Here is a 23,966-nt window from a genome sequence, read left to right as displayed (position 1 = left end):
GCAAACATTTCACCACTCCTAAATCAACCCCAGATGACAAAATAATAATCATCAGGAAACTAATGAAAACCTGAAGGAGGACAGATTGGGACCACGTTGTCATTCCCCACAATGAGGGATGAGCAGGAAAAACGTCCTGAGAAAAACATAAAAATGAAGCAGGCAGATTGCTCCTTGGAAGAAGCCTCAGCCCCCTCACCCCCGTTCCCACGAGATTCGAGTCCTACTTTTTCCTGGAAACAGCGTTTAGCATCTCTTGGCATCCTTCTGGTCGGGAATTGGTAAAAAGAAAAGAGACAGCAAGATAAAGCCTTCGTGGCTTTTCACGGAAAGGAGATTCCCAAGGTCTAGTGTGGTACTTGAAAGGGCAGTCACGGACCGACAGCCTGGATGTGCGTTCTGCGGGCTTCTCACACTGACTTAAAACTCGGGGCGTGTCTCCGAAAATCCCAATTTCATTGTCTTCTGAAAGATCAGAACACCTGGGAACAGAGGACCGCCCCCCCACGCTCCGCCGAGCTAGTTACCACGTCCCTTTCATTAACTTCATTACCTGTGCGGCCACTTAGTGGTTTCAGATGTAGGTCCTGTGTCCCATGTATTTTTGTTTTTAAAGACTTTATTTATTTGAGAGAGAGCACGAGCAGGGGGAGCAGACACCCGCTGAGCAGACACCCGCTGTGTGTGGAGTCCAGCATGCGGCCGGATCCCAGGACCCCGGGATCATGACCTGAGCCAAAGGCAGATGCTTAACGACTGAGCCACCTAGGGGACCCCTGGGTACTGTGTATTTTTTTTTTTTTTAATCATTCAAAAGTGATACTGATTTTGATTGTGGACCAGCCCAATTGAGGGAGAATGGCTGCTGGATTGTGAGCAGGGCCCCAACCAATGGGGTCCCTATACCGTGACCTCATGTGCCTCAACCCCTCACTCATTGGCCCAGCCACGCTGGCGCTCGGCAACTCCCATCTCAAGGCTTTGTGCTTGCCATGTCTTCTCTCTAGAATGTTCTTCCGTGACAGCAGGGCTCCCTCGGTCCTTCAGTGCTGGGCTCAGAGACCCCCACTCCCACCCTGGGGCACCTTCTGATCACCTTCTCTTGACGTTTCCCCACAGACGTCTCACCGTCTGACATTCTGTGTACTTTACATATCTGGGGGTTTGTTTTTGGTCTTTCTCCACGTCAGGACAAATCCGGGAGGGAGGGCGTCTGGGTGGCTCAGTGGGTTAAGCCGCTGCCTTCGGCTCAGGTCATGATCTCAGGGTCCTGGGATCGAGTCCCGCATCGGGCTCTCTGCTCAGCGGGGAGCCTGCTTCCCTTTCTCTCTCTCTCTCTCTCTGTCTGCCTCTCCGTCTACTTGTGATTTCTCTCTGTCAAATAAATAAATAAAATCTTAAAAAAAAAAAAAAAATCCGGAAGGGAGTAAGTAGACTTTGATTGGTTTTGTTCTCTTCCGTATTCCCTGTGTCCAGAGTACTTCCTGGTACACGGCTGGTGCTCTCTAAGTATTCTGGAATGAACAAATGAATGAAGAAGTTCCATTTTCCATATTCAGGAGTAAAGGGAGAGACAGAGGTCAGGGGTGCGGGTAAGGTGGAGGAGGAAAGGGAAAGGAGCCAAACCCACGAAGTCTGCCCACCTGGTCACTGAAGACCACGCAGACGCTTCTGGAGCAAAAGGCATTGTCCACCAGGGAAGAAAGAGGACAAGAAGAGAAATGCAGATCCCGAAGCAAGGGCCTATGTTGGCGTTGGCGTTGGCACGGACTGGGGTCTCTGCTCAGCCTCGGACAGTTTTCTCATCCGTGCACACTCTAATAATCCCAGACGGCTCTGCCTGCCAGGCTGCCCGAGGAGGACTTGTCCTGGCAGCTTCTGACGTGGGGATGAGGAAAGCCAGTGTCCCTGGCTCTATCCGAAGTCATCTGGAAAAAACCTGAGCCACTTGCCAGCTCGAGCCTCTCATTCTGGGCACCCTCCCCTGGTCTCCCACTCCGGGCCATACCAAAGAGCTTATGCCCCACAGGGAGAGTACCTTGCCCCTCGACAGGTAACCAGAAGCATTTAACCATCACGGGCTGTGTCTCAGGGGCTCTCTCTGCAGGTGAATGCTGTTAACCCTTAGGATGTGGACTCCCTTCAAGAAGGAGGAAACGGGGGTGGAGGGGGGCGCCTGGGTGGCTCAGTCATTAACCGTCTGCCTTCGGCTCAGGTCATGATCCCTGCGTCCTGGGATCGAGCCCCACATCCGTCTCCCTGCTCCATGGGAAGCCTGCTTCTCCCTCTCCCGCTTCTACTGCTTATCTCTGTCAAAAAAATAAATAAAATATTTTTTAAAAAAAAGAATGAGGAAATAGGGATGCCTGGTTGGCTCAGTGGGTTAAAGCCTCTGCCTTCAGCTCAGGTCATGATCTCAGGGTCCTGGGTTTGAGCCCCGCATTGGGCTCTCTGCTCAGCGGGGAGCCTGCATCCCCCTCTCTCTCTGCCTGCCTCTCTGCCTACTTGTGATATCTCTCTCTCTCTCTCTCTCTGTCAAATAAATAAATAAAATATTAAAAAAAAAAAAGAATGAGGAAACAGACCAGAAGTTATGTAAACCAAGGTCATGAGGCTAGTAAGGAGTGACTCTGGACTTGAACCTTGACAGTCCAGCTCAGGTGTGTTATGCAGCACCTGAAGCCACAGCATATGCAAAAAAAAAAAAAAAAGAAAGAAAGAAAAAAAATTATAGCTAAGTTTCACATGCCCTTTGCCCTTTGCTTCTCTCTCATGTCTGTCAAGAAGTAATAAATTGTCCAGTTAAGTAAGGTCAAAAGGAAGGTAAGTTTGAGTCTTTCTATGGCAGTTAAAGAGGCAGGGGAGTGCAGAAGTTATGAAGATGACCTCTAGAACCACATTCCTGCCTTAAAAGCCTGGCTCTGCTTCTTACCTGCTGTGTGACCTTGAACAACTCACTTAACCTCTCTGTGCCTTACTTTCCTCATCTAAAATGGAAATCATTATAGCACTTCCTTCATAGAATTGTTGTAAGGAATAAATGAGTTGATACCTATACTCATTCAGAACAGGTCCCAGCATGTTGTAGGCACTCAGAAGTCATTTTTATTAAGATGATATTCATTGAAAGGCAAGTCATTCTTCTTTTGAAGATCTATAACACAGACTAAATGAGGCCAGACCTCAAGGTGCCCTGAGTTGACTTTAACAACATCCTTGAGAGATCTCATTAGTTCCATCTTATTCCCCCTGAGAACAGAGCGCAGAACTGTAATTCTGACTAGTGGAGGGTTCTGCGAATGGCGGTATTTCACACACTCGGTTTGGTGTTTCTTCAACGTCACTTAGGAATTCTGCCAGTCCTTTGTGCCACTTATGCTAGTAATTACCTGATGGACTTGAGTTTTAAACCTTTTTTCTCTTAACCCGTAAAAACTTGTGAAACCGTTGGTTTGAGATGCCTGTTACATCTTTTCTAAATGCATAATAAAATACAGACAGAACTCCGAAGAAAGAAAAAAGTTCTGTGCATGTTTCAAGTTAATGTGGAAAGGGTACATGCACCCCATTAAAAGGAAGACTGCCCTTCGGAGGATTATAGATTCTTCCCGAATGTGTAAAACCCCAAGAAGGTAGCTACCTGAACAGTCTGGAGTATTCCCAGGGGGGAGCTGCCTTCACTTTCGCTTGATTTTTGGAGTACTTCGGGGAGGGGGAGAGGTAATGCAATTCCGTAACATCTAAGAATGCTGCTCTCAGAACTGCAAAGTGTGTCCTACCACAGCTGCCCGAGGCTGTGTAACAAATCCGATATGGACAGCACGTGTGCTATGATCGGGGTGGGGCTCAGAGGACATGAGTCTCCCACCCTACGTCAGAGAGCAGGTGGGCGACGGAGAGGGGAGTCCATCCCACACCCTCTTCAACAGCCCCCCAGCCGCTGACAACCTGTGTTGTGGCCTCACATCACAGCCAAGGGCCTGGCTGGGTCCGAGGACGAGGTCACCCCCCTCCCTTGGTTGGCAAGAAACTGCAGAGGTTCTCCAAAAATGTCCCCTAGAGAAGAACGTCGCAGCCCACGACCATCACTTTCTCTTTTTGTTGTTCAAGAAAGAATCCATTCGTTCTCAGTAACAAGGCAGGTCAAAAGCCACAGAGGCTCAGGCTCCGTGAGGATGAAGGTTGTTACTGAAATGTAGGAATCGGACACAAATAACCAATCCGCGAGGGAGAAGTCTCTGGATTGCTGAAGTGTGCACGCGAGCAGGGCTGCAAGTGGGGATCTGTTCCTGGAATGGAATATCACTGAGCAGCCCCTGGAGTGGTTCAAGCCTCAGTTTCCCTATTTGTTAAATAGGTGTGTCATGGGATTTTGCTTTGAGAGGCTTAAACAAGCTTAGTTAAAGAGTCAGACACACCAAAACTCCTGTGGGGGATTTTTTTTTTTCAAAGATTTTATTTATTTATTTGGTAGACAGAGGTCACAAGTAGGCAGAGAGGCATGCAGAGAGAGAGAGGAGGAAGCAGGCTTCCTGCTGAGCAGTGAGCCTAATACGGAGCTTGATCCCAGGACCCTGGGATCATGACCTGAGCCGAAGGCAGAGGCTTTAACTCCCTGAGCCAGCCAGGCGCCCATGTGGGAGATTTAAAAACCTACTTCTTCCTTTCTCCCTTCCCCTCCCTGCATACTGAGATGGTTTTCATTCAAAACTCTCAGATTGGGATGCCTTGGCTGAGCATCTGCCTTCAGCTCAGGTCATAATCCCAGTGTCCTGGGGTCAAGCCATGGGCTCTCTGCTCAGGGGGAGGCCTGCTTTTCCCTCTGTCTCTGCCTCCTGCTCCCCCTGCTTGTGCTCTCTCTCTCTACCAAGTAAATAAATAAAATCTTAAAAACAAAAAGAAAAAACTCTCAGATGAAGGTATATCTGTACTCTCTAATTCTCCGAAGTCCCAAAATTTGGGGGCAGTTTCATTGGCCAGAAAATAGCACCAGGCTAAACATGGACAAGTGTACCTGAGTCTTAGATGCACTCACCCCAGCCAGATGCAGGAGCTATTTTATCTCTGTTCAGCAAATGGGGAAACTGAGGCACAGCCAGGAGCCACAGAGATGGGATGTGAAGCCTGGCAGGAGGGCTCTCACGCTCCAACTGTCGGTGATACACCATCATCTGTAAAATCTGGTGAAGACCAGCATTTAGACGAGCTCAGCACGTAGAGCATATCAGATCTGGAACATTCTGAGCGAGAACCATTCAAAGGTGGGGTTAGGAGGGGGCCATGCGTCTTTGGCAGGATAAAGCAGCAGAAGAAAAAAATGAGAAATCTTTTGTTTTTCTTTTTCGATTCATTAAGGTTTGTTGGGGTGAGCAAGAACCTCATTTTTTTTCTTCCCATGACTTCCCTTTTATTTTAACGGGGAAATGTGCATTTCAAAGACTGCTCAATAGCAGCGTTGAAGTCTCAAGTTCAATCACAATGTCCCCATTGTGGCTGGGGGACTCCTTGGCCTTTAAGCTTGGGTTATAAAAATTTGGTCTGAGCCCAAAGTCTGGCTTTAATAGAATATTTTAATTTTGTTTAATGAATATTATTTTAAATCTGTTTGGCAGTTTTAAAATGTGTTCTTTTATTTTCAAATTAAAATTTACTAATGTTCCATGCTTTCCTGGGGGTGTAGGAGCAGCAAAGAGTGGGAGTGATAATAACACAGGCTACCATTTATTGAGTGCTTACTATGTGCCAAACACCCTGCTCTGTGGTTTATGGGTGTCACCTCTTCCAGCCTTCACCACCACCCAGAGAACAGCGACCATGGCCTCCACCATCTGGGAAGCTGGAAGAGTCAGCCCCCAGCCCAAGATGGCAGAGTTAGTGAGTGGGGGGCTTGAGGCTCAAACCAGGTCTATGCTCTTCACCACTGCCCCAGAGTCTCTTGATATTGAGAAAGAACCCAACTGACCAATAACTTGAAGGGACCTAGAGGACCAAGTTCGTGATTCCCTATAACCTCAAGGGCAAGAAGATCCGGCTTGAGCAGATCATTTAAATTCTCACAAGTCAAGCAGAGAAAGTCAATTATCATACAGTTTTGCTTATTTGTGGAGCATAAGGAATAGCATGGAGGACATTTGGAGAAGGAAGGGAAAAATGAAGGTAGGGGGAGAATCAGAGGCGGAGATGAACCATCAGAGACTATGGACTTGGAGAAACAAACTGAGGGTTTTTGAGGGGAGGGGAGTGGGGGGATGGGTTGGCCCAGTGGTGGGTATTACGGAGGGCACGTACCGCATGGAGCACTGGGTGTTATACGCAAACAATGAATCATGGAACACTACATCAAAAACGAATGATGTACTGGATGGTGACTAACATAGCATAATAAAAAAATAAAATAAAATAAAATAAAAAATAAATTCTCACAATGGATCTGCTTTCAGCTTGGGTCATGATCCCAGGGTCCTGGGATCTGAGCCCTGTGACAGGCTCCTGCTCTGCAGAGAGCCTGCTTCTCCGTCTCCCTCTCCCTCCGCCTCTTCCCAGCTTGTGCTGTGCTCTCGCTCTCTCTCAAATAGATAAATAAGAAAATTTTTAAAATGCTCACGATGGCCCTTAGAAGCAGTTATTGCATCTCCATTTTATAGAGAGGAAATGGAAACCCAGTTTCATGCAGCTTGTAAATAACAACAACAACAATAATAAATACAGCCACCAACTCTGATCTAATTCATGATGTTTGCCATGCACTGTTGCAAACACTTTATATGTATTTACTCCATTTCCACAGCTCTTTGGGGAAGGTACACAGTTATCCAGTCTGTTTTACAGAAAGAAAAGAAAAGAAACCAAGGCACAGAAAATTTGGTAACTGGCTCCAAGTTAAATAATTGGTTTATGCAGAGCAGGGATTTGAATCCAAGCAGCCCGGCTCCTGGGTGCACACTCTTAATCTCTAGGCTGTAGGTCAGAGCCAACACTTAAATTCGGACAGCCTGATTTCCTCCACTCCCTGCCAAGACCACCTGTTCCCCACCACCACTTGACAAATGCAGAAAGAAGGTCACGGTGCACAACACTGTTCCAGGCATAGAAGCCGGTCGGTATACTGCTCTTACTGAATTAAGCAAGGCTTCTTTGAGTAAGGGTTTACGAAGTAGGGTCTATTTCTTCAACCTGCTGCTTGAGTCCTGGGAAGCTCAAGAAGTCATATCACTGCCCTTTGGCTCTTCAAGGGTAAAAAAGAGGCAGTGTGCAATGTTGGTGGAAACACATTAGGATCCTACTAACAGAGGGGCCAGATCGGGTCCTTCTTACCTCTGGACCTTCAGTAATTAGCCGGCACCTGGAACACAGCTCTGTAAATACTGCTGAATCAATGAATGAAAGAATGAATGCATTTGTGAATCTCCCTCAGCACCATGCAATGGATCAGGCATGGAGGAGACACTCAACAAGTCAAAAGTCAGTGACATCGTCTATGCAGTGTGGCAAGAGCATGTTCTTCCTTATCAACAAAAATTTGTCTTGTCATATTGCAATAGCTCAGGGGTCAGGAAACTTATTCCGTAAAGGGCCATGCAGTCTCTGTTGCAACCACTCAGCTCTGTGATTTCAGCACAGAAGGAGCCCTAGGCCTAGTTGCTGAGGCCAGCTAACTGCAGAGACGTGGCCACCATTTCAACATACTCCAACGCTAAACCTTCTCTGATTTCTACAAGGACAGGCTCAAGGTTCTGCAAGAATGAGCAGATGTCTCTTATTTCTGAGCCCAACTTTTGTACCTGACCACCAGATAATATCCCCCAAGCAAAACAAATGGAGACGAACTTTAAAATCTGACTCTTCAGGCCAGACTTGCAGAGGAAAGGTAGTATTACACCAAGGGGGGCAGCCCGGATATCCTTGCGGTTAGGCATCAAAACTGGGTTCAATCCTTGCTCCAACATGAGCCATGTAACCTTGGGCAAGTTACTTTACCTCCCTAAGATTCAAGTTTTACATCTGTAAAATAGACACAATAATAAGAGCACATTCCATGTAAGGCTATTTGGAGACAGAAATGTGTTTGCTTAGCAGAGTGCCTGGCACATACTAAGTGTTCAATAAATATGGGCTACTTGTTATTTCCAAAAAAGTCTTACGTTTTCTTAAAAAAACAAACAAACAAGACCAATTTGCTGAAAAATAAGCACAAAGAAAGCACAGCCCAGATGTGGGGAAAGACATTTCCAAAGTCAGGTTTCTAAAGATGCTCAGAAAGGCATTCCAGGGGCCTCAAGGTGCCAGAAAATTCTTCACTCGAGATCCAACCACCAGCAAGCCCTCCAATGTCTCTCCCTCCTCCCCCCAAAGTCGGCTTCTGTGTCCTTTTCTCACTCTGTCTTTCTTGTGGGTGCCAGCGCAACGCAGAAGACATTTGGAGAGTTTCAGACATTTGCTGAGTTTAAGACATTCTTTCTCCCCTCCTTTGCCGCACATCCCAACATTCAAGTCTCCAGGGAGTATGGTCTTGGTGGCAAGAGGACAGCACCAGAGAGCTCCAGCCCTTGGCAGACCAGAAGTGAATAATCTCCCCGGCTCCATTCTTTCCCCCAGCCGGATGGGGCCAACACTCTGTTTACAACACAAGCAGCAAGTCACAACTTGTCATGCCGCGTGACACCATCCCGGCCGCGAGTCCCCACTTCCCTCTACTGTACTGGTCACACAAAAGGCCAGAGGTGCAGGAATCTGCCTCCTGTGCTCCGTCCCGCCCACCACCTTCCCCACCAAGAAGGACATTCATACCTTTGCTGGAGAGACAAAGGTTTCTAGAACACCCTGAAACAAAAGTCCCCATACAAATACTACACACCCGCAAAAGAAAACACTCCCTTTGCACTGACACACTTTCTGTCTCTTCTGAAAGGGGAAATTCTTCCCTGCTTGGGATTTCTATCAGCACTGAGGTTGTTACCAAACTCGGGGACACAGTGGACACTCTCTCTGTCTCTGTGTATTTCATGGAGCTGCCCATCAACGAAGACCTGAAGATTCGTGCTTACACGGCGTGCCCCGCGTGCTAAAAAACATATACGTGTTCGTAGGCACAAAAAAATTGCTTTGGGAACAGCAAATATCTTAATCAGGCAGTTCCTATGGGAATGGGATGGGAGGTAAAGAAACTGACCAGAAGAAACAAAAGACATTTCGACCTCTGGCTGCTGCAGATCCAAATGCCAGGAATGAGACTTCTGCTTCGGAAGAAGGGGTGACCCCGGAACCTTCTTTTTCTGCGGAGCTGGGAGGGGGGAGGGGTCTGAGGGGGGTGGGAATTCCAGCAACCCCCCCACCTCACTTGCCCCCAAGAACGTCTTCAGTCATCCTCAGAAGCCAAATCAAATCAAGATCTTTCGACCGTGGGCTGTGTAGCCCCTTTCCTCGCTTACTTCAGCCGAACACATTTACCAGCAGGAATGCAAAGTTGGCCGAGGTAAGGAGAACTGGTGGTTTTCGCTCTGTTTTGGTGACCTTCATAGGGCTTATTTATGCAACTTCGAGCTCATGACCTAATACATGTTGGTTTGGCTTCTCTTGTCATAATAGCAGCCTGTAAAAAGCTTTTGAGAATTCCCCATATTTTCTTATTTTGGGTCAAGAAAATAAAATCGATATCTAAATAACCTTAAAAAAAATGCCCTGTACAATCTAAAAATTTGGAATCTTTCCACTAGGACTAAAGATATCTCTTAAAGCCTCAAAGAGCATCAAAGTTAAGGCCAACAATTGCCAGTTTTTAAGGTGAGCTATTTGGTAACAGCATATGTGAGAATTAGCTAAGAGGGACTTTTTGACATAAGTCAAACAATGACATTTAAAACTCACGTTAAAGCAATTACCGTGCAGAATTTTTCCGTGTTTTTCCCATTTCTTAAACAGAAGTGTATATGTTTTCAACATAGTTTCTTGCTGTAATTTTCTTTCTTGGCAAACCCACATCTTACCATGAAACCCAAAGTATGCACGCTACAGAACAATAATGGTTGAAACAGACTCGGCTGTCTCTGGCATGATTTTTCTTTACGAAATTAAAATGTCTTTTGGCTAATGCGCTGTACATTTCAGTTATGAAAGACCATTCTTGGGAGATGAATAGAAAAGAAAGGAGAAATGACAGATTCAGCGGATGCAAGACAAAAGTAAGCTGCTATATGCATACAGTAGTCAGACCCTCCAGTTCCTCATTCTTTGGAGGAAAAATGTCGATTTTATCACTTTTCGTCCAGTTCAATTTACAGGGAGTTCACAATTCTCCTCAGAATGACTGTGAGTCGGTACGTACAGATACGTGACATCTGGGAACACGCAGATTTTTAAAATCTAACTTTACTAGATACTCAAAGGGGAAAGAGAGTGGGAAAGAACTCCAGTGCTCCTGAAACCACACAGATTTTCATGTTACTGATACAATATGACTGATACAAAATGACAGACTAAATTCTAAACTCTTAAATACTCAGTTCGTTTCGAAATCTGGCTAAGTTAGCATTCTCGGGCAAAGGGAGCTGACCGTGTGCACAGTCTCAAAATTGGTAAAATGAAAACCTGTCTCCCTGGGCTATCTATTTATTCATCAGAGTTCCTGTTTTCAATGTCTGCTCACATCTGAACACAGAGACAGAGACGGCAAAAAAAAAATAAAAAGCATGAGCGGGCGTATCTGTGCCCTAAACCAGGATCTTCCAAGGGCAGCGGCAACAGGGAAGGGGCCCCGACCCTTTCATCCATCCTGCCAGGCTCTGTACCAAAACGGGGGTCCTCTGGGCCCCCCCAGACCCTCCGCCTGCCTGTCCCGCATTGAGGCAACCGATGTCCTCCCTTAACCTTCAAAGTGGCAAAGATAAATCATTCCAGTTACCTGACTCTTGAGACCACCTGTTCCAAATTATTCTTCACTCTCCAAATGTTTATAATCTCTCTCCTAAACAACAACCCACCCATCGCGATCCAGCACCTTCCAGTAAACTCGATTTGGACTGCCTACCGGAACATTTTAGGGCCTTACCACTGCCTGTAAATTTATTGACTCTTTTTAGGAACTGAAATGCGTAACATTATAGTATCGAAGGAACAAATCAAATTAGCCCCTGAAAATAAACATTTTCCCTTCCAGAACTGTACACAACCTGCCGAATATCATGACTCAGAAAGGCTCATGTTTGTGTCTTCTCGATATTCAATATGATTTTTCTTCTGTATAAAACAACAACAACAACAGCAACAAAACAACAGGGCAGATTCAGAAAATAACTGCGTTCCATGCATTTCACACCAGCCTAATTTGGCATCTCTCTCCAAGGGAAAGAGGGCAGGAATGTTCTCTGGGCCAAGGTTTTCATAGCTCATGGCTAAGGCATAGTCTGCAGAGGTCTGAAGGCCTCGGGTCTGGTTTCACTCGCTTTGCAGCCTCTCGTGAGGCATTTGACTTAAGACTCAGTCCCCTTGTTAACAAAGTTGGGATATGATAATAATACTAATTAGTAATAATAATAATAATGTAAGAATTCAGGCCTGACACACAAGTGTTCAATACATGGCACGCATTTTCATCTCAGGACTATTCAACACAAAGATAAAATTTGCAAATGCAGAGAAAGGACAGACACCCGTAGGAGGAGAGTAAGAAAAAAGAAGAAAAAGCAGCAAAAAGGGTGCCTGGGTGGCTCAGTGGGTTAAGCGTCTGCTTTCAGCTCAGGTCACGATCCCAAGGTCATGAGATTGAGTCCAGCATGAACTCCCTGTTTAGGGGGGAGGCTGCTTCTCCCTCTCCCTCTGCCTCTCTCCCCTTCTCGTGCTCTCTCAAATAAATAAATAAAATCTTAAAAACAAAACAAAACACAAAAAAAAAAAAGGAAAAGAAAAACAAAAAGCAGCAAAAACAAATTTAAAAGCCTGTGGTTTCCTTGGTCCTCTCTCTCTCCTGAAGACACCTGGCAGGGACTTTAGTACCTTGAAATTGATTTTAAATCCCATGCCATGAAGAACGGGTTCCTGCCCCCTCTGATTCATTTACAGGGACAAGTGGGTCTGAGCCAGTCACTTCAAGTATTTGCCACCTGATGGAGGGGGTTTATCCTCGGATTAGAAGAGGTGTTAGTTAGTCAAACACCATTAGGCCAGTTAAGATCTTCAAATAGCGAAAATGAAGCATTGTCTCCAGCAAGGTGTCTGCTAATTGTTTCCCTACCAGAATCTTCTTTTGGCTGTGTCTGTTTGGGACTGTTTGAATTGCCACTAACCATAAAGGGTGTGGGGCAAGGGCCATTCAGGAAGCTGTTATGATTTGGGGGGTGGGGATGGGGGAAGAAGGTGGGGAGTGTGTGTGAGTGTGTATGTGTGTGTTTTCTGTCAACAGTCTGTGTTTTCTCAACTCTGGGGTTAATTCTCTGTAGAGATTCCTTTTGAGTGGAATCCACCAACTCCTTTTCGAGAGCAGTTAGCTAGGGGAAAAAAAAAAATTCCTCCCACCAGCAAAACCCAGTCTTGGCAAGAGTCACAAGGTTCAGCCTTTGGAGTGAACGGAATAACCAGCCACTTCACCTCCAGAAACCCCACAGGTAAGGAGAACACATGGGCAGGCGAATGCCCTCTTTCTAAAATATCTTTGGAGAAGGGGGTTCTCCTGTCCCCCGAGGAATGCCTCATAAGGCCCAACAGCCTTGCATTTTCTTTGTGCCTTGGTGAGAAGCAGATGAGTTTTTCACTCTGCCATGGGAGAGAAAGCCTTCTCACCCAGCCTGCACACACATGTGTAAACACACACACACCTCAGACCTGCGGCCACTGCCTCAGGTTGTGCTGCTAACTTCTCCCACGAGCCTTTTTATGGTAAGGAGGCCTGCCCAGCAAAGACAGAACCCTACCTAGATACGACTTCCACCACCCGTGCCCCATAGAAGGGAACATGCTGTTCGAGGTGTGCGCGGATATACAGGGACGAGCAAATGTCTAAACAAGATATCTCCTGCCCCTTCATTCCCTGCTGACAGCTATGGGCTGTCTCTCTGCCGGATAGAGGCATCTGTCAGGAGATGCTGGGAGCCCCGCTTATGGACCATAACGGCCTGCGATTTTATTATACAAGGAGTTTATTGCTGGCCTAATTAGTTTCAAACTGGGCATTCCAGCTGAGGACACCTAAAAAACATCTGGTGGAAGAAAGCAGCAAGGAGTCCTCGTTCTGAGCCGGTTACGGTTGGATTTCTGCATAACTCTGGTCTCTCGCGCCCAAACACAAGTTATCTTTGGAAAAGTAACCGAAAAAATAAGGAAATGTTTCTCCTTTGCGGGGAAGGAGTCATCTTGTCATGGGGGAACCCAAAGCAGTCTTAAAGTGGACGTGCTTGGACCGTGTCTACCTTTTCACAAACTGCCGGGGTCCCCCTATCTAGCTTCCCCCAATTCAAAATGTACTCAGCTCTACCACAGAGCGCTTCTGCTGAGGACGTCTGCCCCGTTCCAACAGCAGCTAGCATTTTATCAATTTATCCGTCTGGAACAAGGCTTGCAATTTTGTACGTGCAATTTAAAGCAGAAGTAAGACCACATATTTGAAACAGCATGTCTTGGGTGTTTTTGCCAAATGGTAATCCTATAACAAGTCAACAAATCATAGTTCTTTATGATGTGTTTAATACAACACAAAAGGCATGAAAAGAAGACTTTAGAACTTAAGTGATGAAAGCATCTGGTTTTTAAAAATCCCAAAGAATCGGGATAACATCTCTTTATTTTATTTCCTTTCCTTTAGCTACTTAACGTTAGGAAAGAGACTGATCTGTTTATAGAGTACTCTCCACACAGCTACAACACGAGGCGAGCTGTTTTCAAGGCAGAGGAAAAATGCCAAGTCCTTTAAGATAAAATAGCTAATATTGCGAAGCTAAAATTACAAGGGAAGAATGGTCTCACTACCAAGTAGTTGTGGGACCTGCGAACAGCTTTTAAAAAGTTCAGGCCCTTTCGGATCTAGCCGTATTGGTCAAAAGTGCCAAACGTAGAGCTTCTTCCAAAGGCAAGGAGATTTTTTTCATGCAAACACAATTTTAGGTTTCGTCAAAAGCAAGAGTCAACTATGATCATTTACGACAACCTTCTTTTATTAACTTAGTCTGAGGATGTCTAAATGCAAGGAAGTAGAATGTTTAAGGGGTTTTAAAATGGGGGGAGAAAGTGGAAAACACGAACATTTCTTGGGTAAAGGTGGCTGAAAGATTTTTCCCGAAGATTCTTTTTAAAGGGAGGACTCCCTGCCCTGCCCCCACCTCCCAAAAGGCCCAGAGGCTGGAAATCTGGCTATGACTTCAGTATTATTACTCTGGTAGTAGAAATCTCACTCAAGCAAGAAAAAGGCTCGTGAAATGAACAGATTTAGTTGGAAATACAGCAATTGTCCGCTGGTTATAATTTCCTTTGGAAGGGAGCTCCGTAACTCAAACATAATTCAGCACTCAAATCCTTACTTGATGTTTGTAAATCATTCTCCCTTCCCTCTGCTCTTGCTAACAACCAGACTCTGATGCTCACTCATTTCGCTGCACCTCCTCATTAAAAGTTACCTCCACCAGGGCTGATTTATTTCTCGACATTATATATATATATATATATGTAATTAAAGATTACGTAGCGTTTCGGGAAAAGAGGGGAGAAAAGAAAATGGTATCCATAAAGATGCAGCCTCAGTCTTTCTTTGCAAAAATAACTCTGACCAGAGCAGCAGTCACGGTAACTGCGCTGGGGAGGCGCGCGACCCTCCCAGCCAAAGCGCTTCCCTTGGAGCCCCTGAGAAAGGCGCTCGGAGGATTGTGCGATGCGAGTATTTTTTAGAGTATTTTTTACGGGTCAAGCTCTCCTAGGATTCCTGGAGTTCACAAACTATTTGAGGGCAGGAAATGTATTTGAGGAGCTAAGGCCAGCAGGGCCGTTGAACCTCCAGGCTGCAAGGCTAAAAAACAGTTCTTTTCTCCACTTTCTCTCATTACAGCAAAACCTTAGCCTCCTTCTAAACAATCTTCGGAGGCAAAGTTTTTTAAGTTTTCAACTCCGGCTTCTGCAAGCGCCGGGACGCCCGCCCCGGTACAAAGCCCCGAGAGCCGGCCCCTCGCAGGCCGGGCGCAGCCGGACTTTCGAACAGAAATGCGGGTGGAAGGCGGCGGGGCGGCCCATCCCGGGGGCTCCCCACACAGCGCTCGCAGGCGTGCGTTGGGCTCCCCGCGCCTCTTGAGGTTCGGACCGAGCTGGGGGCACCACCCTGGGTCGCCGACGATCCGGGCCCTTTCATGAAAGGGTCCAAACGCAGCCCACCGCGTCTACACCGCCCGCGCGCCATGCACTTGTCCCGCGCGCGGGAGTGCAAACTTGAGTCGCTGCCCTCCGAGCGCAAAAGGAAACTGAGGCCCGGAGACCGGCTTTCCCGGCACGGGATCCACCCGCCGTCCCCGCCGCCCTCGCGCCCGCGGTGCCCTGAGGGCCCCGTGCGCCCCGACAGCTGCGGAGGCCCGGGCCCGGAGGGTGCACGAGCGAGGCGCAAGGCGACCGGTCCGCGTCAGCCCGGGCCCGGCGAAGCGCGGCCAAGCCCGGCGGGCGGCCCGAGGTGGGCGCCGCGGGCGGTACTCACCGCGCGCAGTGGAGTGGGCGCCCCGGCGCGGGCGGGCGCGGGTCCGACGCGGCCGGGCTGACTGCGGCGGGCACCGTGCTGCTCTGCCGCCGCCGCCGCTGCCTCCGCCTCCTGGGCTGCGGCGGCCGCTGCCTGCGCGGGGAGGACCGGCCCCTTCCCCTCCCCGGGCCGGGCCCTCCCTCTGCCCCCGCCCGGTCCCCGCGCCGCTGCGTGGGCGCGTGGGGGCGCCGAGGCGCGGTGCTGGGCTCGGCGGGCGCACACCCCCGGCGACGGGACCCGCGGCGCGGGGCTCCGGCCCTGCCGCTGCCGCCGCGCTGCTCTCCGCGCCTGCAGCCCAGCCGAGCGCGCCCGCTCCTGCCGGTCCTGCAGGAGTCTAGGGCGCAGCCTCCTCCCCACCCACCGACAGCCCGCACCCCCTCCCTCCGCAACCCAGGCGCGGCCCCTGAGAACCGCACCTCGACAGTGACTCCGACGTTCATTCATTCATTCATCCACTTATTCATTCCTTCAGCCTACGCTGAGCATCTGCGTGTCGGGTACAGCCCCCGCGAGATTCAGCTGGAGCCAGACAGATTCGTTTGTGCACATGGGGAGATAGACCACAAACAAGTAGAGAAGCAAGGTAATTTCAGAAAGTTAGAATTATTATGGGGCGTGGGACTTATGTGCTGGGGTGCAGGGAGGGTGATCTTAGACCTCTCCGGGGAGGTGACACTTGAATTATGAACAAGACCACTGCTAGTGCTACGGGGGTGGGGGGAGCGGTCAGAATCATAAACCTACTTTTCACCCACTTTACAGATAGGGAAATTGACGTCCCAAGAACCTAACTGGCTTACCCAAAGTCAGTGGCACAGCCGCCCTCCACACACACACTCCAACTGAGACACCCCACTTACTCCATCCTCTCCTGATCACCTTTTTAATAATTGTCCCCACGATAAACTGTCTGGAATGGAATCTAGGCAGCTCTTTTCTCCCTTCCGACCACTTCACTGTGGGGCACCCAGGATGCTTCGGTCCAAAATCAAGAGCAACCACTGCCATTTGTTAAGCTCAATAAAAACCCGGGTCCTCAGATAAAGTTGAATTTCAGAGCATCAAGAAATAAATTTTAGGGCGCCTGGGTGGCTCAGTGGGTTAAGCCGCTGCCTTCGGCTCAGGTCATGATCTCAGGGTCCTGGGATCAAGGCCCGTATCGGGCTCCCTGCTCAGCCGGGAGCTTGCTTCTCTGCCTGCCTCTCTGTCTACTTGTGATCTCTCTCTCTGTCAAATAAATAAATAAAATCTTAAAAAAAAAAAAAGAAAGAAATTTTAGCATAAACATTTCTCATGCAATAGGTGGTAATCTATTCAAAACTTACTGTTTCCCTGAAATTCCAATTTAACTGAATGTCCAATATTTTCTTTGCTAAACCTGGCAACTCTAGCTTATCCAGTGTGCCCGCCCCATCCTCATCTCATAAAATCCCCCAAAGAGACCCAAAGATAGATGCTGTAAGCATGCCCATTTTACCAATGATCAAGTCCAAGTTCCAAGAAGGCAGAGAGTAGCTGAGCCCAGGGCTGAAACTCAAGTCCCGCTGATCCTAACGCCCTTGATCTTGAGATTTAATATCCAGATTCAATTCCAGTTGTGGCACTCTAGGAAAGCGAATGAACCTTAAGCTCTGGGGCCCCTTGCTGGCTGGTCCCATTTCTAAGGTTCTGACATTTTGTACATTTGACATGAAAAATGACCTTGCGAACACACTTCTAGGTCCCTGCCAACATACTGACATTCAGTTGCAGTCAGTAAAGACCACTGCCTCTTTCGGTTCTGATTCCCCCTGTCCTACTGGATCCCGATAGGCGGGATGGGGGTGGTCACTGCCATTTCGGAGATCCAGCTGAGGAAAAGTTGAGTTGGGAATTTTGTGATGTTTGTGGTATTTTTCAGCTTCTTAAAATCTCTATTTGTCATGATGGATTTTCTTAAATTCAAAGAAATATTCGCTTTTGTACCGAATTCTGGACTTTATTATTTTTCTTCCATAGGGCTCCCACATTATATGTGCTGGAGACACAGCTGTACATTCATCCGCCTCTGCTCTGAGCTGGTTCTCTTCTTTCTACTCTCGAAACTTTAGGTGGAAGCAAATGTATCAGTAAGCGTGGCTGTTCTCTTTCCATGAGCTGAGTAAGCACCAGACCTGTAGCTCCTGGATGACTTTTCTATTCCTAGAAGCAGAACAGGCACATGAACTTGGCCTTGATTTTCTCATCTCTAAAATGGAGACACCAGTATCCATATTCTATGATCATGGTGATAATTCACTGAGACCATGCCTGTACACACTTTCTACCATGACCGTAGTTGGTACTAGTGTAGCTCAACCATTATTACTGTACACAGATCTTCACTCCCCATAGCATCTCGCAGAACGCCCCAAGTCCTTATAAACTGGGTGTCTTCATGCTCTCCGGACATGTTTAATTTTTCTTCTCCCATGAGCCTTCATAGAACGTTATCTAAACAGTAGTGGTGGGTAGAATTTCTTTCTTTCTTTCTTTTTTTTTTTCCTAAAGGAATAGAATGGGGTAGACTGGCCTAGAAAATATGAAATGAACTGCATGCAATTAGAGTTTAAGTGTGTGTGTGTGTGTGTGTGTGTGTGTGTGTGTATCTGTGTGCTGGGTCAGGCCAGACGGGGTTTCTTCCTGCAGATCATGGGAAAAATGTCAACGAACACATTAGCTGAGGGTACTCTGTGGAGTACAAAGGGTTAATCTGTGCCCCTCACATCATTTTACTCCTTCACCAGAATTTGGCCCATTATCTCATACATCGCAGCCACGCCCCACGGCACCCTGAGAGATAAACAGGAGGCAGGTGCTTATTAATTTTATTTTTTTTTCCCTTTTCTTAGGGCAGCGGTTCTCAACCCCCCACTACACAGTAGAATCTCCAAGGGAGCTTTCAAAACTCCCCATGCTGAGGCCCCACCCCAGACCAATTAAACCAGACTCTCTCGGGGGAGGGACTGAGGCATCAGTATTTTTTTTTTTAAGCTCCCGGGCGATTCCAGTGTTCAGCAGAGGGGGAGAGTCCCCACCTTTGGGAAAATAAGAACTTGACCACTGAGTCACAGCAGATGAGGTAGAACCCCAAATGGGAGTTAAGGCTCCCAATGCTCATTGAAGATTACCCCAAATGCAGCTGCCTTTCTATGTACCAGAGCCCTCCTCCTGTCCCTTTGTCCCCCCTTGATTTTTTGTCTTATGACGTAGTTGTCCTCGTTTTGTAATGACCAGCAAAATAATCCCAGACAATATCCGAAAATGCTAAACCATAAAGCAGACTCTTTGGAGTGTAGACCACAGGTGAGCCTACCCTGGAGTAAAACAATCCCTCCTCCCCCAACCAGAGTCTTCCAAGTACATGTTCTCAAAAGCCAGAAGACCAGCTTAACTTGGAAAACTCCAAACTTCACAAAGTATCCAACATGTATATACATACCCTACAAGCACATATGTGTATTCTCTATGTCCTATCATGTCTTATTTCTATACACATTCCTTTCCCACCTGCAAAGAAAAAGTATTCCTTTTTTTTTTTTTTTAATGCATTAGTTTAAACCTTGGTTCTTTCCAAAAGGGATTTGAGGCAGCATGCAAAAGCATAAATATATGGAAACAGAATAACTAAAACAGGAAAAGCAGGTGAGGGGGAAACACGGGGAGGAAAAGACAAGAAAGTCAAAATGCGGGCTAGGAGGTCCTGAGCGCTTGTTGAGTGGTGGGCTGAGAATCAGATGCTGAGTGTCCTGGCAGTCAAGGCAAAGAGGAAAAGATGATCAAGTACGTCAGTGGCTTTCAAATTTTCTTTTGCTCAAAAACAAACATGCGGAGAAGTTCAGGATGGAAAAAGGAACTGAGGGATCCCAGCTCCAGTATCATACCTCTCTCCTGTGGATACTTGTAGACAGTCTTGAAGCAACACCCAATTCTGCGGAGGCAAGATTGAAAACCATGAATTTCAAAGGGCTTCCCTGCATTCACGAATCTCAATGCCTACCAGATAGAAACAAGCAGGACTACTTGAAGCTATCAGAACTTTGCCTGATACTGGTACAGGAGATAAGGTTTCCCATGGGTCCTTATAAAAGAGGCAATAAAGGAGTGTCTGGGTGGCTCAGTCGGTTAAGCATCTGCCCTTGGTTCAGGTCAAGCCCCATATCTGGGTCCCTGCTCAGTGGGGAGTCTACTTCTCTGTCTCCTTCTGCCCCTCCCCAGAGCTCATGCTCTCTCTCTCTGTAGTGTTCTCTCAAATAAATAAATAAAATCTTTAAAGAAAAAGAGAGACAATAAATATGTAATGTGGGAGGGATTGGGGGAGCTAGCTTTTGGCAATGTGAAATTTAAAAAAATCCCCCTTTGGCAAAAAATAAAATATTACATTCTCCCTAACCCAAGGGCACAAAACAGGCATACTTTGAACATCTCCCTGGTCAGTAGTTTCCCTGTAGACTGCCTCTTTGTATTTAATATCTAAACTTCATAGAAGGCATGACTCTCAAAATGATCAGATGAGTATTTATAAAAAAAATAACTCCTATTTGTATCCTCAAAACTCTGAGTAGCATTTCTCTCGGAATAACAGGTAGGACAGCAGAACGCACAGGGAAAGTAACATTTCAGGTACTACTGCGACAACACTGAATCACATTTTGAGAAGTGCACCAAGGAGCAAAGAAGGGGACCTGCAAACGGACGTGGCTGTGTCACCACGTGCACAACCTAAGTAAATGGCGTGGTGATCGGGAAGCCAGCCTTTAGGCACTTTATCATCTTAACAAGCTAGTTGGATAGTCGGTCTAGATTGTTAAGTGTTCAGTTCCACTTTAGGAAATTGTTTGGGGGATTGGGTTGACATGTCATGCATTATAATTCTTCCCACTTCAAATAGGGGGACTATCCACTCTTGGGTACAATTTCAGGCAGAGCTCCAGAATTTCAGGATCACCAGTGCTCCGTGGAAAATGCTCATTCTCACATGGAGAGGGACATCAAGACCCCCACTTAGGCTGCTCCCTCGGCCTGCACTACGCCTCCCTGAGCCAGGCCAGTAGTTTCATTCCAACCCATTCAGATCTCTGCCCTGTGCCTCTGCCCCTGAGAGCCCCTCCCTGAGCTCCCTGTCCAAAATGGCATCTTTATCCCACTGCCCCCCATTGTTCTCACTCAGCACATTTATCACACTGCTACCCGGAGTTTCGTATCTGCCTGTTTATCTCTATTCACGGTGGTCTCTCCCACTAGAACCTCAGCTCTATGTGAGGAGACACTTGCTGGGGATCATGGCTAGATCCACAGGGCCTAGAACAGTGCCTGGTGCATGAGTAGGCACCGAGTAAATGATGAATGAATGGCAGATACAAATGATACGGCATGGGTTTGATGCCGTGCACACAAAATGACCAGGGGCTTGTGGCCCTTTTCCATTTCCTTTACCACCCATCCTGAAATTAATAAACAGAAATAAGGGTGTTCCAGAAGCCCATTCTTCGGAGAACAGAGCTCAAGATAAAATCAAGTTTTTCTTCTCTTCTTCTTTTAGGCTCTCCCTTTCAATTTGTTCTTCAGCAAAGGCCCAGAGGATTCACAGGTGGGGAATGGAGAGTAGCCCAGAGGGATGAAGTCAAAGTTTCCCTTTGGAGACTAGTTAGCAGACCACAGAGAACACGCCCAGTGAGAGGAGAGTAAGATGGAGCCCTTACCCCCTTGCTCGTAAAACCCAGCAATGGAACAAATGCCTCGATGGTTGCCCAGACCTTTGGTAATGATCAGCTCTCAAACTGATTCTGGCGTGAAGACCACCCACAGAGCTCTAAACCAGGTCACCTCCTTGCACTTTCCTTCAAACCCCTGCAATTCTTTCCTTTCTTTTTCCCCTAGAGAGGAAAAGCAAATCGAATGACAAGATTTCTGGCTTTTTGATACATGTGGCTTCTCTTTTCTTCTTGTTTTTGGCCAGCTACTGTGTTGGATGGTGAACAGAGCCAACGGGTCTTCGGGACGTATCAGGGCAATGAGCTTAGAAATGCTGACCGCGACACATTTGAGATCTCCACAATCCAACGAGATGTCGTTCTACATTCTTAAAGAATTTGTGGTCTGAATGCAGAGGGATTATCTGAAAAGACTATTGGAGCCCAAGTTCAAAAGTCCATCTAAAGACTTTTGGAGAGTGAATGTCCCAGGCAAACTGGGACAGACAACCATCCTACCTAAGCAGGATAACTTTGGTATGTCCTGAGGACCAAGAACATGTGACGTTTGCTGGGGAGGTGTTTGCAAACTTCCATGAGCTGACTTGGGGGCAGTGAGCAACCCTTCTCATAGCAAGGGTCTCCCCAAACCACGTGGGCTGCTATAAAGGATTCCTGTGCTGAGACTAAGAACACTTTGCCTGGGTATTGGCTGTTCTTACTCTGCTGGAATCTCTAGAACGTGGACCAGTGACCTCTTTGCCAGTCTGGTGGAGTCTCAGGACATCCCCCCCACCACCACCAAAAAGCGTCTAAATACAGAAAAATAATGCACATATAGTGCCAGCAAACTGAATACTGATGACAATTAATTAACAAATTACCTAGACTCTAACCTCATGCGACTCAGAAAAATCAACCCTAAACCTAAAACCATAAACCTCCTAAAAGATGACATTAGATAAATGTCACCCCAGTCTTGGGCTGGGCAAAGCTTCCCCAGGACACAAAAGGCACAAGGGATGAAAGAAAACATTCATAAGTTGGATTTCATTAAAAATGTAAAACTTTGGGGCACCTGGGTGGCTCAGTTGGTTAAGCACCTGCCTTTGACTCGGGTCATGATCCCAGACTCCTGGGATCAAGTCCCGCCTCGGTCTTCCTGTTCAGCATGGAGCCTGCTTCTCCCTCTCCTGTTTCCCCTGCTTGTGCTCTCTCTCTCTCTCTCTCTCTCTCTCTGTCAAACAAATAAATAAAATCTTTTTTAAAAAGTAAAACTTGTGTTTCTTTCCAAAGGCAAACTTGAGAAAAGAAAAGGGAAGCTGTAGAGGACAGATCCATCAGACAGATACAAAAATCACATGAGAATGTAGAACAAATATACGAAGATTTTTACAACGCCATCGTGAAAAGATAAATAACTCAATTTTTAAAAAAGGGAAAAATTTTGAACCAATGCTTCAAAAGGGAAGACACACAGATGGCTGAGAGACACACAAAGAGATGCTCGGTGTCATTAGTTAGAAGGGGAACGCAAAAGCAAACTAAACTATAATGGAATACTATCACATTGCTATTAGACTGGCTGAAGTTAAAAAGACTGACTATACCAAGTGTTGGCAAGGATATGGAGCAACTAGACTCTCCTATCTTGGAACCTGGAAGACAGTCCAGCAGTTTCTCTAAAAGTTGAATATCCCTCTACTATAGGACCCAGCCATTTGACCCCCAAGAGAAAGGGGGAACACAAATCGACACAAAGACTCACACATGAAAGTTAACAGCAAGTTAACTTGTAATAGCAAAAAACACTTCCCTTAGCAGGCAAATAAAGAGACTGTGGTACAGCCATACAGTGGATTACTCAGCACTAAAAAGGAATGTATGATATACACACAGTGTGGATCAATTTCAAAATCATTATGCTGAGCAAAAAGCCAAACCCCCTCCCCTCCTGGAAGAGACTTGTAACGCAAGATTCCATTAATGTAAGGTTCTTAAAAATGGAAATAAGTTTATAGTGACAGAAAGCAAAGCTCTGGTTGCCTGTGGATGAGAAGGGGGGAAGGATGGATTATAGAGGGGCATGAAGAAACTGTTGGAGGTGATGGAAAAGTTCAATGTCTTGATTGTGCTAATGGTTTCATGTTGTGTACGGATGCCAAAAACGATAACATTTAACACTTTAAATACGCCCACCTTATTATACTTCAATTGAAGCTCACTAAAAATATGCGCGTTGTGATATAGTCATATGAGTTTCTTTATTAACACAGTTACTAACAAGATCTAGCAGCAGACCCTACAACTTCCCTAATTTTGCAGCAGTGCTGACATTAAAAGATATTTCGAGATATCTGCAACAGCCATGATGTAAATATGAAATTACCTGTGATTGCTGTTGGTAACAGAGTCACGGGTCCTGCTAATTCTCCTGTGGGTTTGTCACCACATTCATTTGGAAGGAAATGCTAAGTTTCACTTAGAGGCTGATGAAAATAAAGATACTTTTGGGGCACCTAGATGGAGCTCCTGGTTAAGCATCAGAATCTTGATTTTTG

At 46.7% G+C, this 23,966-nt stretch overlaps 1 protein-coding gene and 1 long non-coding RNA gene across 4 annotated transcripts in view; one reads left to right on the top strand and one right to left on the bottom strand.

Annotated features, from left to right (window-relative positions):
• Positions 1–16,161, bottom strand: part of EYA2 (EYA transcriptional coactivator and phosphatase 2) — a 272,621-nt gene extending 256,460 nt beyond the window's left edge. The window contains exon 1 of one of the 3 annotated variants that reach the window (XM_082744870.1): positions 16,111–16,161. The gene's annotated coding sequence lies outside the window, so the exon portion shown is untranslated. Of the gene's footprint in view, positions 1–15,655; positions 15,979–16,110 lie in introns of those variants that run through there. The other 2 variants (XM_082744873.1, XM_082744874.1) reach the window with 2 other exon arrangements.
• Positions 8,886–22,682, top strand: LOC309871636. The gene is made up of 2 exons (XR_014315395.1): positions 8,886–9,472; positions 21,672–22,682. It is a non-coding gene; the product is annotated as an uncharacterized lncRNA (long non-coding RNA).
• Positions 22,683–23,966: the final 1,284 nt, after the last annotated feature.

This window comes from Mustela nivalis (assembly GCF_964662115.1).
Source record: "Mustela nivalis genome assembly, chromosome: 8".
NCBI lineage: Eukaryota > Metazoa > Chordata > Mammalia > Carnivora > Mustelidae > Mustela > Mustela nivalis.
This window is presented reverse-complemented; position numbering and strand designations above follow the sequence as displayed.